Here is a 15,169-nt window from a genome sequence, read left to right on the forward strand (position 1 = left end):
TAGTCATGAGCTGGGAGTTTTTACAATTATTTGATGTGGTAAGTAGTTATGTTTTATGTAAGGGTGTTAAACGGTACGGTTTTGATTATACGGTGCGATTTAGGTTCAGTGCACATTTTGTAAAATAGAAATCAAAATCGCACCGGATAAGAATCACCTAAAAATTAGAATCGTTTTATATGCGGTGCGATTTTAGCAATTTCTATTCGGTTTTGATTATCCGGTTTACATGCAGTTTGTAATATTGGTTTCACCTTTGTACCCTTTAATTTTATTTTGCATATCCTTGTTGTAAGGGAAAAATTATATTTTTTCATATACATCTAACTCAAGGCATAGTTCACTTAGACATGCTAGTTGCAATGATAATGTTAAGTGATTACTCAAGACCGCAAAGTACCGCAAGAGAAACCAACCTAAGGACATCACTAATCCATACCCCACTCAATTCATTAACAAAATCCACTAAGACATGCTCGTACTAAAACCTTTCGACCCTTCATGAATTTGGCACTTAAACTGAAATTCAAAAAAATCTCAGTAAGAAGTCCTAATATTTTGGAGTGCTTAACCCCATTCTTAAACAAATAAGCATATTCTTCATCTCGATTTTCTACTCGGTTTCTATTCGGTTTTGAATCGAACCAAATCGCTAATAGAACCTATGAAATCATAATCGTGTCGTTTTTATACAGTACGGTTCGGTTCGATCGTAAACAATCAGTTTCAGTTTTGACAATCGGTTTCGATTCCATTTTGACACCCTTAGTTTTATGTGGCTAACTAGTTAGGAAGTAATTGAGATAAGCTAGGGAAGGGGGTAGTTCGATAATTAAATAGTAGTTATCCAAATTTGTATCATTATTTATAATTAAAGAATGTAATGGAAAAAAATGAGACTAATTAATTTCTACAATTTCTCTGTAGAGAGAAAAGAAGTCATGGCTTCCTCGATAAGGCCAAAAACATTCGGCTTCGTCTATAAAGCCAAAGTTTATCTAATTTTCTGCTTTATCTTTATCTTTACGACCCTATTTTGTCTCTTTTTACTTTCTCTCTCTTCACACCAGTAACAAATGGTATCAGAACCAAACAAAGTGGAGCCATTGATAGAGGAATCCTCTATCTCGTATGGTTCCTTTCTAAGGAGTTCCTTCGTTGACAAGCAATACTCGACCAACGAATTTCTATCTTTAACTAGGGGTGTCAATTCCAGGCCCGATCGAGCCTGCCCAGTTAAAGCCCCGCTCGGCCCGATTACTAAACGTGTCGGGCTTAAGCCCGACATGTTTAGTAATCGGGTCATCCTGGTGTGGGGTCCTAGCCCGTTGGGCGCCCGACCGGAACGATCAATACCAGGCCCTACCCTTTAACTTATAAACTTCCCCTCCCCTTCCCTCCAAATTTCCTTTTTCTATTTGTTTCTTTGTTGGTCTTTGACATTTATTGGTTAGATACACTTAACGTAGGTGAGATGAGGCTTAGTTTTAATTTTTAGATCTTACTTTGTTAGATGTGCTTCTATTCGGTGTTGTGCTGCTATTTTTTTATTCCCCTCTACTTACTTTGTTAGATGTGCTTCTATTCAGTGTTGTGCTGCTATTTTAGTTGGGATAAGCTTTATTTGACTTTAAGTTGAGGTGTACCGTGACTACCCAACGATGTGATGGTTTGAACTTAAAATTCTGGTTGCATGTCAATTAGTAAGCCTACACCGTTTAGAGACAGTTTAGAGTTAAACGGTTCATTAGCCCGTTTAGAAGGCTGCCCTGATTAAAGACCAAACACCGACCTACCAAAATGAAACCGTACCATATCCACCCAAGACAAGCCCGAATGCCTAAACGGTCGAATACGCCTGTAAAATTGGTGAGACCCAGCTAGGCCCAACCGGTTGACACCCCTATCTTTAACCATCAGCAAGGTGTTTCATCGGCTATTTTCTCTCTACTTTCCTATTTTGTCTCTTTTTGTTTTCTCTCTCTTCCCACCACTTGTACACGCACTATTTTTCTTGTGGGTGCAAAGCTGCTTCTTATAATTAGAGACTGCTAATTAGGTTTTGGAGATAGAAGGTTTAATGTAAAACTTCATTAATTGCTAGCTAAAGAAATAGTAAAGTAAGCATTTTGTCCCTTGTCCATTGAAGGACCAATTGAAGATATTGGGAACACCTACTCACCTAGTTTACATTGAAAAGTAAAGAACATTAGGGATTATAATCAATTATTTTGGTATTCTAGATAATAGCACTTAAATTTTGTTTAGGATTTCTTAACAGACGATGAAACCCTCTTTCTTTGTCCATTGTAGGTCTTTAGAGCTTTACAGTACCACTCACAGATGATGACAGTATCTTTCTTTGTGACTGATCTTCCTTTTTAGGTGGAATTGGGTCTATAATAATTAAGCTGTTGCATTATGGCAGAGAGGATGACCGTTTGATCTAAAGGAAGAAAATAGATTAATTAAATAAATAAAGTATTCTCTTCACTTGTAAGCAAGCTTGGCTTGGAATCTTTCTCTACCAAGTTGGAAACGAAGGGAAAGAGAAGTAGCCTTGCCGTCCACATATGTACTGTACATATCCAAACTGGGGAGAAAGAACAACCTCATAGGAAAAGTGAGCTACCCAAAAGTCAAAACGAAAGAGAGAAGAGCGAAAAAACAAAAGAAAAACAATAAAAAGTGATGGCCACTTTACTGCATCGAACTCCTTTCCGGGGAGCCCAACGCCCAAGGAGTTCCCATGGGGAATCCAATGGCTGGGCTGTACTGCATACATCTCAACAGCTGATTGGTGCGTTTCAAGATGTGTGCGGCATAATCCAGTCGTTTGATGCCCCCTGGGTACTCCTTGGATGCTAGTTTCCTTAGAGAAGAGCCAGATCCCACTTTACTCATCAGCATAGAAAGATGCATTGCCCTTGTTTGTTTTTGGATAAACATAAATATCATTGAGTTTTCTTTCACTCACAGTGAAGAGAGAATCTTTTAATCCATGGGTTCTTATGGTAGGATGGGATTCAAAAGAACATTTCAGATCTTTGACAGTTGTGACAAATTATGAATGGACCCAAGTATCTAATTGGATCGAATTAGATTGGATTGTTTTCAAAATCATCAAAAGAACCATGGTTTACAAATTGAAAAAATGACTATGTAACCTGATCTTTTGAATAACAAGTTCACAATTTCCATATCTCGGACCGTAATTTCTGTTGCATAATGAAAATATGTGTCTCTTACTATTATACTAACAACGTGAGATTTCTAAATTTCAGAATATGGAATGGGTGGAAAGGCAACCATCCAAGGGGACGTGTATAGCTATGGGATCCTTTTATTGGAGATGTTCACAGGAAAAAGGCCAACGGATCAAATGTTTACTGGTGACTTAAATCTCCATAACTTTGCAAAAGCAGCTTTACCTGTACATGTGATGCAAATTTTAGACCCAACACTCCTACCCAAGGAAGAACAAAGTGAAGAGATTGAAGAGATTGCTAGCAATAGGATTGAAGGTCCTAGTAATAGGGCAGATCAATTGCAAGATTGCATAACGTCAATAATTGAAATTGCAGTCCAGTGCTCCATGGAATTGCCAGGAGAACGTTTGAACATGAATTATGTTGCAAGAGGACTACATTTAATCAAAGGAAATTTTTTTTGAAGCAAATCTGTCAATATAGAACAACTATGCCTGATTATAAGGTGATTCTGAATTTATTATCTTTGTATTCATTGTATTGTCACTGCTAGTTAATACTCATGATAAACTAGGGGGAAAAAAGTTCTAGTGCATGCAACGGAAGTAGCCTGATGTAGGGTTAATCACACCAAAGTTTTAAAAATGGTGTCGTTACTGTTATGGATACCAACCAGGGTCGAGCAGATCACGACCAATACCAATACGGCTCTACCAATAGGCCAGATTCAGTACCATTTTAAAACCATGATTCACATATGATAATAATTAATTTGATAATTGGAAGAATTTAAGACTCAATTTCAATCTTATTGGAGCCCAATCTGTATCACGGTTATATCAGTTTTTGACAAGTAACTCTATATTCCAAACTTTTTTTACCGGGCTTATGAAGGAAAAAATTTAAAATGGAGGCATGGCCCTGGAATTAGGTTGGAGACTCCTCAACAAAGTGGCACTGTCTCCAGATTCAAAAGATATGCTTCAAGTGAAAGCGAGGTCATCTCATATTTGGAACTTCATATTCCCCCTAAGATTCAGATATTTTGATAGGAATCTGTTAGAAATGTTGTTATCATGTATCTTAGGAGTCTTTTCAAGCATTTGATGACATGATAATGGCAACTCTTGCGAGAAATTCCTATAGCATGTTGGTTGAATATACAAAATTTGCACTCTTACTCTTTCTTTAATTTTAAAGCCATTCCTTGTTACTCATACATCATAAACTCTCTAAATTTGAAAAACTTGTGATTTGAAACATGCTTAGTTATGTTGCAATTAGATGTTATTACATATGAAGTGTTAGGAATAGTGTTTGTTCTTAGAAAAACAGATTTTCATCCTAAGAGCTTTATAAGCAACATGCCTGATATTATCAGCCCTTGGAAGCCTCCAAATAGGCTGATTCAATCTAAACTTTGATTGGACTTTTGAAGTATTTTGACAAACTAAGATTGAGTATTCTTCTCACTTTAGAATGTGCTTTTTACCCAAAATCTATTCTGAGAATGCATACCAAACACATCCTAACGCATCATCAGTTCAATCACAAGAATTCACTTGAGTTGTTTTGTGGTTGTGTAATATGTGGATTTTAATGTGCAGGTTCAAGATCAGTTGTAAGAATGGAAATTAGGGCTCTTCAATAAGAATTGCAACAAGCCAAAAGTATGAAATTTGATGAGCAACTGGGGGAGTCTGATACAAAAGAGACAGTGACCAATTTTGTTTGATGAAAAACAGTTATACAGAATGGTCATGCCTCTACTTTAACCTTGTCACTTAGATGTTAATGATCTTTTTACCAAGTTTTAATTTTCTTTCGCATATTATATGGGTAGCTCACTTGTTAGCTCCTTTTTTTGTTTGTTAAAAACTTGGTAGCTACCTTATGTCATAAGGATAACATATCTCATGTTTCTTATAGTATGGATTTGTTTACGAAGTTTTTTGGTGTGTTATTTCATAATATGAGTGTTTCCATATATGAATTCCTAATTTTTGTAGTCATAATGAAAATCATTATCTTCAAATGAATAGAAAGGGAGAAAATAGAGTTTGAGCTTTTATTATGTGATTTTGCTTACCTCCAATGGATGACAAGAGAACTGTTGTTGATGAAGAGATACTCATTTGTCAAAATTTTCAAGACAGGGCAGGGCAAGTGAGTAACGTTTTTTTTATTTGATGTTTCTTTCTAGGTAGTTTTCAACTTAATTATAATGTCAATAATTTCCATTCTTGAAACTTTCTGTGTTTTACAAGTAAAGAGACTATCGTTTCTTCCCTCCATGGGCATATTCGTTACCAATATGGACCTTAAAGATTACAATCAGTCTAAAGGATATTTTACTGAAGCATACTGGTATTGGATTGGAGTAGGGGTGTTGATCTGTTATGTTTTCCTGAACTCTCAAATGTGATTCAACATGTTTTAACAAGGGAGTAAGATACTCTGTAGACATGCCACAAGTATCCTAATTTTTCGACAAAAATACTAAAAGTATGTTAGGAAGGAGAATCAAGATTTTATATTTTTGTCATATTTTCTTTTTCTTTTTCTAACTAGATTAAATGATGATGAAAACTGCAGGCAGAAGCAACAAGATATACTAAATGCAATGGGTTCTATGTATGCTGCTGTTATCTTTCTTGGGATACAGAATGCATCTGCTACACAACCAGTTGTGGATATTGAAAGAACAGTTTTATATATATATATATATATATATATATATATAGAGAGAGAGAGAGAGAGAGAGAGAGAGAAAGGGCTGCTGGAATGTATTCAGCTATATATGCCATATGCCTTTGCTCAGGTATTTAATGATATCCATCTGTTTAGAAGAAGATTGTAAAATTTCTTCTGGTATCTCTTCTTCATATACTTTATTACACTGTTATACTTTACCTTCTATGGTATGATGACAGTGGCCATACATGACACCCAACCGTAACGTTGCTGCTGTAATTTTTGCGGCATTCTATGCAATGTGGAACCTCTTCTCCGGAATCATAATTCTAAAATCAATAAGTTATATTCAAATAGTGAAGTCATTAAGGAATATTATATTCACATTTTACGTGGACAGCCTTTGTCTCCCTTCTTTAGCCAGCACCAGAGACTTTTGACCTCTTTGATGACATCTTTCTCCTATCTGATGGGAAGATTGTGTACCAGGGCCCCCGTGAAAATATGCTTCAATTCTTTGAGTACATGGGATTCAAATGCCCTGAGAGGAAGGCAGTTGCCGACTTTTTACAAGAAGTAAGTATCAAGTAGCAGGCAATGATCATCTATGCATTTCTTTTGAAAATCTTTAGTATGTTTAGAAACCCAATGGATATTCTATGCCGCATCTCTTTTGACAACATTAATCTATCATGACCTAGTAACATTGACATGATAAACAATGGTACATTGACATGATAAACAATGGCGGTTATACCCAACCACAATCCTTTTATTAAAGTATCATCTTTTGGTTGAGGCAATTTCAAATATTGTTCTCACGAGTTCAAAACCATTAATCTTGTTTCTCTCCTATGTTTCTTTCTGTTTCTATTCCCACTTTTGATGAAGCAGTAACTGATAATCACAATCCTTTTATTAAAGTATCATTTTCTGGTTGAGGCAATTTCAAATATTGTTCTCAAGAGTTCAAAACCCTTAACTTGTTTCTCTCTTATGTTTCTTTCTGTTTCTATTCCCACTGTTGATGAAGCAGTAACTGATATTTCATTCATTTTTTAGGTAACATAAAGAAAAGATCAGCAATAGTACTAAATTGATAAAGATAAGCCTTACATGATATTAGGATTTGCTTGATAGATAAGCAATAAGTTTAGTTTTAGGTGACATTTTATATTAAAGATAATAAACAATATTATATTCATGTTTCAGTAAAAATTGAAACATCCACCAGTTTGATAGAGATCTCAATTCCTATGGTTATGGGAGTTGGATGCTAAGAACAGGTGTTCAAAATTCTCATCATGCTTATCCATGTCAATCTATTAAACTGAACATTAATAAGATTCACTGCAGTTTTGATTCTGAAGATCCAAACAGAGACAACTATGTTTATTTTTCCCACTGCAAGCTCTTTTTTTTACAATCAACTTCATAGGTCAAGTCTTTTTTCTATGAATCAGATGAAATAAGGAAATGGCGGATATGGGGCTATTTATTGCTGTCAATGAGTTCCTTGGGAAAAGTTGGGGACAAGTAAGAAAATTTTTTCCCTTTTAATTCAATCCTAAAAATAAATAGAAATATATCATAATGAGAGGTCTTGAGTAAGGAAAATCATTTTTAAATTTCATTGTTGTGGCATAGGTTCTACCCCAGTCTACAGAGACTCTGGGAGTGGCAGTCATGATGTCTAACAGATTTTTTACTGAAGCATATTGGTATTCGATTGGAGTAGGGACGTTGATCTGTTATGTTTTCCTATTCAACATTATTTTCACTGTTGCTCTCTCTTATCTGAATCGTAAGAATAATATATTGGTATTTTTTGAACTCTCAAATGTGATTCAACATGTTTTAATAATCTAATCAAATTACTGCAGCATTTAAGAGTTCTCAGACAGTTCTAACTGAAGAAGACGGTCCTAGCAATGAAACCAGAGAATTTTAGCAACGTATCATCGATGAGAAGGAACCTTATGGGTCAGAACTCATTCAGATGTGATTACTTGAAATTGATCTCTATTGAGTTAAAACTTACTCCTCCTTTGTCCTAACTTAATGACTTTGCTATAGTACAAGCAGAAAGCAGAGAGGGAACTCAAAGTCTAGAATGTGAGACTTCATCCAATAAAAACAAAAAGCGGGGAATGGTTTTCCCATTTGAACCTCTTTCAATCACATTCGATGAAATAAAATACGCTGTAGACATGCCACATGTATCCTAATTTTTCAGCAAAAATACTAAAACTATTTAGCTAGCAGAGCAGCATAGTTTCTTATTTGCTGTCTAATATTGGATACAGGAATTGAAAGAACAAGATGTTACAGAAGACCGGTTGGAGCTTCTCAAGGAAGAGAGTGAGTGGAGCTTTTAGGCCCGGAGTTCTTACTTTCTATGATATGATGACAGTGGCCATGACACCCAACTGTAACATTGCTGCTGTAATTTCTCCGGGATTCTATGGAGTATCAAACCACTTCTCCGGATTCATAATTCCAAAAACAGTAAGTTACTATGTTTTACCAATCTAAGAGAACAAAAGCCACGCCACCCCCCCCAAAAAAAAAAAAAAAAAAAAAAGAATTGGATTTTTTCTTCTTCTTTTATTTTAGTATAGTTATTTTCCAATCTCAAATCGATTAATTATATGCAGTATATCTCAACTGTATCTCATGAAGGCAATTGATGGAATAAGTAGAATAAAAGATGGTCAAAATCCAGCAATATGGATGTTGGAGGTTATGATGATGGCCCAAAAAACAACTCTTGGAGTAGACTTTGCAGTTCTCTATAAGAACTCGGAACTATACAGGTGAGTTTAATTCCTGATTCTAATAAGGTGTGTGAGTTAACATAATATATACTGATGTTATAATCTCAATTGTAATTTTTTCTTTCTTTCATTTTTATACTGAACCATTCAGGAAGAACAAATCAATGATCGAGGAACTAAGCAACCTAGCCCTGGTTCACAAGAACTCCATTTCTCTACCCAATACTCTCAATCTTTCATCAACCAATGCCTCACTTGCCTTTGAAACAGCAGTGGTCCTACTGGCATAACCCATCGTACACTGCAGTTAGGTTTCTCTTCACAACCTTCACAGCCCTCATGTGTGGGACAATCTTTTGGAATCTTGGATCCAAAAGGTATTCTATGTTAGGAAGGAGATATCAATATTTTACATTCTTGTCATATTTTATTTTTCCTTTACTAACTTTTTTAAATGTTGAAAACTGCAGCTAGAAGCAACAAGATATAATGAATGCAATGGGTTCTATTTATGCTGCTGTTATCTTTCTTGGGATACAGAATGCATCTGCTGTGCAGCCAGTTGTGGATGTTGAAAGAACAGTTTTTTATAGAGAAAGAGCTGCTGGAATGTATTCAGCTATGCCATATGCTTTTGCCCAGGTATTTACATCTATCTGTTTAGAAGATTGTAAGATAAGAGCATAAGCGGTAATTACTTAATTTTGATTAACACATTAAATAAAAGTCCTGTTTCTATTTCAGGTCTTCATTGATCTTCCATATGTCTTTATACAATGCATAGTATATGCTCTTATAGTGTATGCAATGATTGGGTTGCATTGGGAGGTTGCAAAGTTCTTCTGGTATATCTTCTTCATATACTTTACACTGTTATACTTTACCTTATTTGGTATGGTGACAGTCACCTTGACACCTAACCGTAACATTGCTGCTGTAATTTCTGCGGCATTCTATGCAATGTGGAACCTCTTCTCCGGATTCATAATTCCAAAATCAGTAAGTTACATCTATGTTTTACCAATCTAAGAGAACAAAAGCACAAAAAATAATAGAAGCAAATTTTTAACTTTTATTTTTATTATAGTTACTTGCAAACGTTTTCATGCACTGCTGTGTAGATGCTCAACCGGCATTAAATGTGGTTAGATTAGCATCAATGCCCATTCGAAGTGACATAAACACCTCTGCCCCCTCTATTTGAAGGAATTGATGGGAGAATCTCCCGTGTACGAATATCTTCCTCATAATTATTTGGCTGTGCATGGTGCACGTTCACACATATAACCGTATAATGGAGACCAACGCCGTGCTGAAATACCATACCCCACTATATGACGACTCACGCAATAGCTTGCACGAAATCCGTACCTGTAATTATTTATTTTGGTGATTGTGCATGAAATTCCTCTCTTTTATGTTTCTACCATTTGATTCTTAACAGAAAATTCCAATGTGGTGGGTTTGGTGTTACTGGATGACCCCTGTTGCTTGGACAATGTATGGATTGGTTGCATCTCAATTTGGAGATATACAGGAAAGGTTGGAAACAGGGGAGACAGTAGAAGAATTTGTGAAGAACTATTTTGGCTATGAACACAGTATCCTTGGAGTTGTTGCTGCTGTGATTGTTGGGTTCACCATAATATTTATTTTCGTATTTGCTGTCTCAATAAGGTTGTTCAATTTCCAGAAAAGGTAATTAAGAAGATCTCATACTGTACAGTGGAGAAGCTAAATCAAGCAATAACCTCTAAGTCGGGCATATAAATGTAGCAGATGTAATGCACGATTCGAAAAATTTACAGAATAAGTTCAAAGCTCTAAAGATTTTCAATTTGGAAAAAATATTGAGTTTCTGTTTTTTTCTTTCTTTTGTAATGTTTGTATAATCTTGGAGTTGGAGTGGTGGTTTTTTCCCTGGGTTTTAGGACTGATTCTACCCTACTTGGGTTGTTGTAGAGAGGCATAGTAAGCTTATCTGTTGTTTGGGGTTTGGGCTGAAAGTCGCCCCATTTATATTATTAATTTGTTCAATAGGGGAAATTTACACATGCCTCCCCTGAGGTATCTGTTAATTACCAATGCATCCATGATGCTTCACTATTTACACGTACCTCCCCTACTTTTCAAAATATTAAATAAGTTAATGTAGTCTGTTAATCTGGTATGAAAACGTTAGAATATATCATATATTTACCAAATTGCCCTTCCTGTTAAAATAAACCTTTGCTTCTATTATTTCCCTTATTTCTATTCTTCAAGAACCCTCATGGCAGAGAATCATCCATGGTAAGGAGAAGCCCTAACATGCAACTCATTTTGCCCGCGACGATGACTAACCTTGGCGGGCTTGTCACCCATTATTTTCAGTTCTATGCACAAGATACGGCTCGATATATAGGAAGAAATTGAGAAAAGAACGAGTACACCAGAAGAACAATTAGTAGTGATCTTTAAATCAAACTCTGGTGTGGCAAAAACAACCTTATCGTGGATGCAACCCCTTCCATCTCTCTCTCTCTCTCTCTCTCTCTGTTGGGATAAGACTGAGTAGTAGTAGTAGTAGTAGTAGTAGTAGTAGTTGTAGTAGTAGTTGTTGTTGTTGCTGTATTGGCCTTCCCACTCAAAGAATATTTAAGAATACAAATCAAAACCATTAATCTGTGTCACTGTTTGAGACAATGTGTAACTCTGTTGAAGTCTCGTATACTGAGTGAAGTGAGTAGACATGCCATCAATAAACTCCTAACTGAAATAGAACAAGGTAACAGCTGCAACATTTTGAAATTCCTATGCAATTGTCTCATTAATTTTTGTAAAAATGTGCTGATCTCTGCGCATGGTTGTCGTAGGGGAATCAGAAAGGCTGGTCTCTGGAACATTTTGATATTATCTTAAAACTTTATGTTCGTATATCTTACTCAAGTCTCTGTTGTTTGTAAAGATGAACATTCGGTATCTGTTGCCATTAAGGATGCTAGGCATGCTATGGTAGGTAATCTCACTATGACCCTTCATTAGGATGTAGGAACGTTTTTACTTAATTAAGCCTTTTCTTTTGCACCCCCAAAAAAAAACAAAATGTAAAAACGAATTCTAGTTGATTTCCTGGTAGATTCTCTATTTTGATTATTGGACAAAGCAAGCCTTGCTATATGATTGATGATTGAATGAACTGCATTATGGTCAGCTGAGGAATGTAAAAATGCTTTGCTGAAGGTAAGCTCGTCATTTCAAATATCCAGTTAACAATATATCTGTTTCTTTGATAACAACTATAATGTACAATTAGAGAATGATTGAACACAATAAGGCAGAATGGGTTACTCACTCAAAATCAGCTGGATATGAATTGTATGGTTGCTCTCTGATTCGAACACATCTCCACCACAGCAGCCTGAGCATTCACCATCGCACCGAATGACAGCCCCAAGATAGAGCACCCAAAGGAAGCAAAATCCATCCATGACTACCTTCCTGGTCAGTGCTTCTTTATATTCGATGCTTCAGTCAGATTTTCCTGTGGCCAGTTTTGAAGGGGGAAAGGAAAAAAAAAATTAAGGTTGAGAGGCTTGGCAATGACACTCTGTAGAAGCTTTTCTCCAAGTTCATCTAAAAGTGGGGAGTCTCTCACAATACAGATTCCAATCTACCGCGACAAGATAACTCTAACTGATGAATACAGATTCCAATCTACCGGGACAAGATAACTCTAACTGATGAAAACTCCATACTCATTTGAACAACAATTAATCAACTTCTATCCAACTCTTCGTTAAAAAATCAGAAGTATCTGGGAGATATCCCTCTGATTGTAAAAGTTGATGCATTGCAAAGATAGTTTCATGTATGATATCAGTTTGTGGGTGTCTGCAGTCCGCCACAAAGAATTCATGTATGAGACCATTTATTTCAACAAAGGAGCAACCTGGCTGTTTATGAATCCCATGAACATTCATACTTTTCCTAACCCTCTTCACATCACTCCACCTTGAGGCAGCAGCATAACTATTAGACAACAAAATATGAGCTCCACATTTTCTTGGCCCCAACCCCAGAATCTGCCCCGCAGCAAACTCTGCCAACTCAATATTCCCATTAATCTTACATGAAAATAGCAGGGATCGCCAAATAACATCATCAGGCTCAATAGGCATTGCCCTGATAAGGTTCTCTGCTTCTGCCAAAAGGTTGGCACGTCCAAGAAGATCAACCATACAGCCATAGTGCTCAATTCTAGGGGTGAGGTTACACGTTTTGGTTATCAAATTGAAATAGTAAATTCCCTTTTCCACCAACCCATCATGACTACAAGCAGATAGCACCCCAAGAAATGTGACATCATTTGGTCTAACTTCACTTGACAATAACATATCAGAGAACAAGTCCAGTGCTTCATCAGACTTACCATTCATGGCAAGCCCAGAAATCATAACACTCCATGAGAACACATATCGTTGAATTAACTTATGAAAAATTTCAAGAGCCTTATTAATATCACCACTCTTTGCATACAAATCAATCAATGAATTCTTCACAGTAAGGTTCATCTCGATTCGATTCCTTTCACAGTAAGCGTGTACCCACTTCCCCTGGTCTAGTGCACCCAAAGGCCCACATGCAGAAGCAACACAAGCAATTGTCAATTCATCTGCCATCACATTCTCAATCTGCATCACCCTAAACAACTGAATTGCTTCCTTAAACAAGCCCAACTGCGAATATCCTGCAATCATAGATGTCCAACAAACCACATTTCAATCCGGCAATCTATCAAACACATTCTGAGCATCCTCTACGCAGCCACATTTTGCATACATATCAATCGGTGATGAACCCAAAAAAACATCCAGGACAAATCCATTAACCGTAACAAATCCATGAATCCTCCTACCCAAATCCAGGTCTCCAATCCTTGCACAAGCCGTTATGGCACTAACTGTAGTTAACTCATTTAGCCTCTCTGAACTAGCATCAATCATTTCACCAAACAATTCCAATGCTTTCCCACAAAAATCCCTCTGCAAATACCCTGAAATCATACTATTCCAAGACACCAAGTCTCGGACCCAAACAGGAACCAAATCAAATACCCTGCGAGCAATTTCAATCACACCACAAGCTGAATACATCGAAATAAGAGAATTCTGCACAAAGACATCAAACTCAAATCCCAATTTCAGACTCGACCCATGAATTTCTACACCCTTCTCGAGGAATTGGATTCGGCTACAAGCTTTAAGGATGAAAGGGAAAGTATAGTTATCTGGTAAAACATCATTCTTTCGCATTAAATTGTAAAGAGAGATCGATTCCCAAGGCAAAGAGCTAAAAGCGTAAGCTCTGAACATGAAATTCCAGGCGAAAATATTGGGGTTTGAGATTTGGGAGAAAAGGATGCGAGCAGAAGTGAGATCAGAAGATGAGAAAGATAAAAGGAGCTTACTTGATATAAAAGGGTCTGTGAAGCGGCCACTGGTGATGGCCTGAGAGAGGATTTGATTTAATTGACGGGTGTTTTGGGACTTTTCTAACAGAGAGAGAGAGAAAGAATAGTTATAGCAATGGCGAGTGATCCATGGAGGGTTCAAACCGTTGGAGAGGAAGGATTGGAAGGTTTTAGATCTAAGAGAGTTCTGAGCAGAAGAATGTAAGCGGAGCATCAAACTCATCAATCTCAAACAGCGCGGGAAAAGGTGATGAGTTTATTATGGACAGTTCGTAATTCGTATGGGTGGCAGCGGTAAGCGCTGCAACTGGACCGAGGGGCCGGGTTTTTTAAAATCCAGGCCCAAATTAGAGTGAAAAACCTGCACGGAGAGAAACATTCAAAGCTAGTGGAGGAATCAAGAAACAGCTTGTGCGGGCCCCATTTTCTAAGATCCGGTCTTAAGATCCATGGAAGCTGATTATGGGATTCCATTGCGTATGGGGTTGATCTTTTTGGGCCAGCCGGCCGGGTATCTTGATGAGACAAAAGCCAAATTTTTATCACTTTCAATTCGCTACCCCCTCCAATTCCCTCCAATCCCTCATATAGGAGCAGAAATGACCACCCTACCCTACCTTGGGTAGTGGATAAGGTGGTCAATTCCGCTCCTATGTGAGGAATTGGAGGGAATTGGAGCGGGCAGGAATTTGACCCTGATGCGATGGTGTGGATGACTCTATTGGGTGCATGTAGGCTACATGGTAACATAGAACTCGCTACTGAGTTAGGGAGGCACTTACTAGCACTGCACATACGTTATTCTCTCAAACATGTATGGTCGTCTTGGAAATTGGGATGAAAGAGCAACAATCGAGAGTCATGAGGGAGAGAGGAGTGAGGAAGGTTCCTGGTTGGGAGCTGGATTGAGGTGAAGAATAAGGTCCGGCCATGCATTTCACACCCTCAATGTGAAGAGATCTATCAGAGACTTGGGGAGCTAATGGATGAGATTAATGTTAGGTTATGTAACAAATGTGGAGTGTGAGATGTGTGAT

At 37.1% G+C, this 15,169-nt stretch overlaps 2 pseudogenes; one reads left to right on the top strand and one right to left on the bottom strand.

The window, feature by feature from the left end:
• The first annotated feature begins 8,321 nt into the window (after positions 1-8,321).
• On the top strand, positions 8,322-10,382 carry LOC122643649 (annotated as a pseudogene).
• Positions 10,383-12,405: 2,023 nt separating this feature from the next.
• LOC122642761 lies at positions 12,406-14,352 on the bottom strand (annotated as a pseudogene).
• Between the last annotated feature and the right edge of the window lie 817 nt (positions 14,353-15,169).

Source organism: Telopea speciosissima, chromosome 1 (assembly GCF_018873765.1).
Source record: "Telopea speciosissima isolate NSW1024214 ecotype Mountain lineage chromosome 1, Tspe_v1, whole genome shotgun sequence".
Classification (NCBI taxonomy): Eukaryota; Viridiplantae; Streptophyta; class Magnoliopsida; order Proteales; family Proteaceae; genus Telopea; species Telopea speciosissima.